We start from the raw sequence: 6,318 nt of genomic DNA on the forward strand, positions 1-6,318 counted from the left end.
AATGGATCGGTGATAGAGAATTATGCCGGATGTGGTTCATCATGTAACAGTCATAACCTAGGGTGACACAGAACTAGCTCCAATTCATCAATGTAATGTAGGCATGTATTCCGAATATAGTCATACGTGCTTATGGAAAAGAACTTGCATGACATCTTTTGTCCTACCCTCCCGTGGCAGCGGGGTCCTAGCGAAACTAAGGGATATTAAGGCCTCCTTTTAATAGAGTACCAGACCAAAGCATTAACACATGGTGAATACATGAACTCCTCAAACTATGGTCATCACCGGGAGTGGTCCCGATTATTGTCACTTCGAGGTTGCCGGATCATAACACATAGTAGGTGACTATAGACTTGCAAGATAGGATCAAGAACTCACATATATTCATGAAAACATAATAGGTTCAGATCTGAAATCATGGCACTCGGGCCCTAGTGACAAGCATTAAGCATAGCAAAGTCATAGCAACATCAATCTCAGAACATAGTGGATACTAGGGATCAAACCCTAACAAAACTAACTCGATTACATGATAAATCTCATCCAACCCATCACCGTCCAGCAAGCCTACGATGGAATTACTCACGCACGGCGGTGAGCATCATGAAATTGGTGATGGAGGATGGTTGATGATGACGGCGACGGATTCCCCTCTCCGGAGCCCCGAACGGACTCCAGATCAGCCCTCCCGAGAGAGTTTAGGGCTTGGCGGCGGCTCCGTATCGTAAAACGCGATGAATCCTTCTCCTTTTTTTTTCTCCCCGAACACGAATATATGGAGTTGGAGTTGAGGTCGGTGGAGCTCCAGGGGGCCCACGAGGCAGGGGGCGCGCCCCCACCCTCGTGGCTAGGGTGTGGGCCCCCTGGCCTTGATTCTTTGCCAGTATTTTTTATTATTTCCAAAAATAATCTCCATGGAGTTTCAGGTCATTCCGAGAACTTTTGTTTCTGCACATAAATAACACCATGGCAATTCTGCTGAAAACAAGTCAGTCCGGGTTAGTTCCATTCAAATCATGCAAGTTAGAGTCCAAAACAAGGGCAAAAGTGTTTGGAAAAGTAGATACGATGGAGACGTATCAACTCCCCCAAGCTTAAACCTTTGCTTGTCCTCAAGCAATTCAGTTGACAAACTGAAAGTGATAAAGAAAAACTTTTACAAACTCTGTTTGCTCTTGTTGTTGTAAATATGTAAAGCCAGCATTCAAGTTTTCAGCAAAGATTATGAACTAACCATATTCACAATAACACTTAGGTCTCATGTTTACTCATATCAATGGCATAATCAACTAGCGAGCAATAATAATAAATCTCGGATGACAACACTTTCTCAAAACAATCATAATATGATATAACAAGATGGTATCTCGCTAGCCCTTTCTGAGACCGCAAAACATAAATGCAGAGCACCTTTAAAGATCAAGGACTGACTAGACATTGTAATTCATGGTAAAAGAGATCCAGTCAAGTCATACTCAATGTAAACTAACAGTAATGAATGCAAATGACAGCGGTGCTCTCCAACTGGTGCTTTTTAATAAGAGGATGATGACTCAACATAAAAGTAAATAGATAGGCCCTTCGCAGAGGGAAGCAGGGATTTGTAGAGGTGCCAGAGCTCGGTTTTGAAATAGAGATGAATAATATTTTGAGCGGTATACTTTCATTGTCAACATAACAACCAAGAGATGGCAATATCTTCCATGCTACACACATTATAGGCGGTTCCCAAACAGAATGGTAAAGTTTATACTCCCCCTCCACCAACAAGCATCAATCCATGGCTTGCTCGAAACAACGAGTGCCTCCAACTAACAACAGTCCCGGGGAGTTTTGTTTGCAATTATTTTGATTTGATTTGCATAAAGCATGGGACTGGGCATCCCGGTGACCAGCCATTTTCTCGTGAGTGAGGAGCGGAGTCCACTCCTCTTGAGAATAACCCGCCTAACATGGAAGATACGGAACCTAGTTGATACATGAGCTATTCGAGCATACAAAACAGAATGTTTATTTGAAGGTTTAGAGTTTGGCACATACAAATTTACTTGGAACGGCAGGTAGATACCGTATATAGGTAGGTATGGTGGACTCATATGGAATAACTTTGGGGTTTATGGGATTGGATGCACAAGCAGTATTCCCGCTTAGTACAGGTGAAGGCTAGAAAAAGACTGGGAAGCGACCAGCTAGAGAGCGACAACAGTCATGAACATGCATTAAAATTAATCAACACCGAATGCAAGCATGAGTAGGATATAATGCACCATGAACATAAATATCGTAGAGGCTATGTTGATTTTGTTTCAACTACATGCGTGAACATGTGCCAAGTCAAGCCACTCGAATCGTTCAAAAGAGGATACCACCCTATCATACCACATCACAACCATTTTAATAGCATGTTGGCACGCAAGGTAAACCATTATAAGCTCCTAGCTAATTAAGCATGGCATAAGCAACTATAATCTCTAATTGTCATTGCAAACATGTTTATTCATAATAGGCTGAATCAGGAACGATGAACTAATCATATTTACAAAAACAAGAGAGGTCGAGTTCATACCAGCTTCTCCCATCTCAATCAGTCCATCATATATCGTCATAATTGCCTTTCACTTGCACGACCGAATGATGTGAATAATAATAACAGTGCACGTGCATTGGACTAAGCTGGAATCTGCAAGCATTCAATAAACAGGAGAAGACAAGGCAATATGGACTCTTGGTTAAATCAACAATAATGCATATAGGAGTCACTTCAACAATTTAATCATGGTCTTCTCCTATCGACCCCCAAAGAAAAGAAAAGAAATAAAACTATTTACACGGGAAAGCTCCCAACAAGCAAAAGAAGAACATGAAATCTTTTTGGGTTTTCTTTTTAATTACTACTACAAGCATGGAAATTAAAACTAGCTAAAAGCTACAACTAATTTTTTTTGGTTTTTCTTAAGGTTTATCAAACACACAAGAAGAAAGCATAAAAAAAATAAACTAGCATGGATATTACAATGAAAAAGTATGAGCACCGACATCTAGCAATGAGTGTGTGAACATAAATGTAATGTCGGTGGGAAATACGTACTCCCCCAAGCTTAGGCTTTTGGCCTAAGTTGGTCTATGCCACGGATGGCCTGGCGGATATCCAAAGTTGTAGTTGGGGTCGTACTGAGATGCAGCAGTCATTGCATCATGGGCTGCAGCTTGGAGGCGAGCTATCTCAGCCCTCCTCTTATACTCTTCCGCCTCCTCTCTGGTTATAAAATATCTCCCCTTTGCCTGAAAGTCAAAGAAAGTAGAAGCAGGGAGAGCGACGTGATAGGTGCGTCGTCTGTCGAAGATTAGTCGGTACTGGAGGAACTGATCGTTCCTCTCAACAAAATGATGACGAACCATAGCCTCATAATCCAAATAAGCAGGGGGCAACTCAATATCATCCTCACGTATGGTTATACCAAGAAAATTAGCTATACGGGTTGCATAAATTCCACCGAAGAAATCTCCATTAAATCTATTATGATGCAACCTATGTGCAAAAATGGCTCCCAAATTATAAGACTTATCTCCTCACACAGCACTCCTAAGAATACTGAGGTCAGGGACACACATATGACATGCTTCATCTTTACCACTTATGCACCTACCTATAAAGAGAGAAAAATAATGTATAGCAGGAAAATGAATGCTCCCTATGGTAGCTTGTGCTATATCTCTAGATTCCCCCACAGTTATACTAGCAAGAAAATCTCTAAATTCAGATTTGCGAGGTTCACTAGCACTACCCCATTGTGGAAGTTTGCAAGAGTGGTAAAATCCTCTAAGTCCATAGTATAAGAATTTTCATAGAGATCAAACAGGACAGTTTGAGAATTGCGTGAAGATGAAAATTCAAACCTCCTCACAAAGGAACTAGTGAGATAGTGGTACTGACGGCACTTTTCTGCCTCGAAGCTCACAAGATCAGCGTTACGCAAATATGCGTTAAATTCTTCCTTAATTCCTGCTCGATCCATGAAGTCCTCTGAAGGCCATTCACAAGGCCGCACTGAGCGTCCCTTGGTGGTTCATCATCAGCATCACGCATTGCAAGCCTGGGTCCTTGCTTCCTTGAAGAACCACCTTGGTACATTTTCCTAAGCAATATTTTTTCTCTGAAAAATTTCTGAAATTTTTAGTAACTTCAAATAAAAGTAAACCAAACTCAACAAAATTGATAGCAACTACTCCTACAAGTGCCTAGAGCCTATATCATGCATTAGAACTACTTGGAACCATATAAATTTGACATGCAAGCTCAAGAACATGGTCACCTAGGCAGCACAAATTTGCAATGAATAAAGCACTAGAACAAAAACTAATTGGACCAATGGAGGAGTCACATACCAAGGAACAATCCCCCAAAGCAGTTTTGTGAGAGGTGCTTTGAGCAAGGAGATCGAAAATCGCAGCAAAATGAGCTAGAACTCGTGCTTGAGCTGGATGGTGATTTTTTTGGGAGGAAGAAGAAGTGTGTGGGTGCAGAAATAAGTGGAGGGGAGCCACCGGGGCCCACGAGGCAGGGGCGCGCCCTGGACCCTCGTGGCCAGGTGCTTGCTCCCCCTGTTGTGTTCTCAGTGCCAGATATTCTCAAATATTCAGAAAAAATCATATTTAAATTTCAGGGCATTTGGAGAACTTTTATTTTCGGGGTATTTTTATATTGCACGGATAAATCAGAAAACAGACAGAAAAATACTATTTTTACTTTATTTCAACTAAATAACAGAAAGTAAAAGGAGGGTACAGAAGGTTGTGCTTTCTAACTTCATCCATCTCATGCTCATCAAAAGGAATCCACTAACAAGGTTGATCAAGTCTTGTTAACAAACTCATTTCGAGTAACATGAAACCGGAGAAATTTCGAATGACACTATGTTACCTCAACGGGGATATGCACATCCCCAATAATAAGAATATCATATTTCTTCTTGACAGTAGGAAGAGGAAATTCAAAACCTCCAAAAATAATCGATGGAATTTTTCCAATAGAATTGATACTATGGACTTGAGGTTGTTTCCTCGGAAAGTGTACCGTATGCTCATTACCATTAACATGAAAAGTGACATTGCCTTTGTGCAATCAATAACAGCCCCTGCAGTATTCAAAAAGGGTCTTCCAAGAATAATAGACATACTATCGTCCTCGGGAATACCAAGAATAACAAAGTCCGTTAAAATAGTAACGTTTGCAACCACAACAGGCACATCCTCACAAATACCGACAGGTATAGCAGTTGATTTATCAGCCATTTGCAAAGATATTTCAGTAGGTGTCAACTTATTCAAATCAAGTCTACGATATAAAGAGAGAGGCATAACACTAACACCGGCTCCAAGATCACATAAAGCAGTTTTAACATAGTTTCTTTTAATGGAGCATGGTATAGTTGGTACTCCTGGATCTCCTAGTTTCTTAGGTATTCCACCCTTAAAAGTATAATTAGCAAGCATGGTGGAAATTTCAGCTTCCGGTATCTTTCTTTTATTAGTAACAATATCTTTCATGTACTTAGCATAAAGGATTCATTTTAAGCATATCAGTCAAACGCATACGCAAAAAGATAGGTCTAATCATTTCAGCAAAGCGCTCAAAATCCTCATCATCCTTTTTCTTGGATGGCTTAGGAGGAAAAGGCATGGGTTTCTGAACCCAAGGCTCTCTTTCCTTACCGTGCTTCCTAGCAACAAAGTCTTCTTATCATAACGTTGATTCTTTGATTGTGGGTTATCAAGATCAACAGCAGGTTCAATTCTCTACATCATTATCATTACTAGGTTGAGCATCAACATGAACATCATTATTAACATTATCACTAGGTTCATGCTCATTACCAGATTGTGTTTCAGCATCAGAAAATAGAAATATCATTGATTCTCAGGTGTGTCAATAACAGGTTCACTAGAAGCATGCAAAGTCCTATCATTTTTCTTTTTCTTCCTCTTAGAAGGACTAGGTGCATCAATATTATTTCTCTGAGAATCTTGCTCAATTCTCTTAGGATGGCCCTCAGGATACAAAGGTTCCTGGGTCATTTTACCACCTCTAGTCATAACTCTAACAACATTATCATTTTTCTTACTATTTAATTCATTGAGCAAATCATTCTGAGCTTTAAGTACTTGTTCTACTTGAGTGGTAACCATAGAAGCATGTTTACTAATGAGTTTAAGTTCACCTTTAACTCTAGACATATAATCACCCAAAGTGTTCAATCATATATTGTCTACCAAAAAGCATTGAAGTCTTCTTGCTTAACCATAAAATTATCAAAC

The sequence above is a fragment of the Triticum urartu genome, chromosome 3 (genome assembly GCF_003073215.2).
Source record: "Triticum urartu cultivar G1812 chromosome 3, Tu2.1, whole genome shotgun sequence".
In the NCBI taxonomy this organism is placed as follows: Eukaryota; Viridiplantae; Streptophyta; class Magnoliopsida; order Poales; family Poaceae; genus Triticum; species Triticum urartu.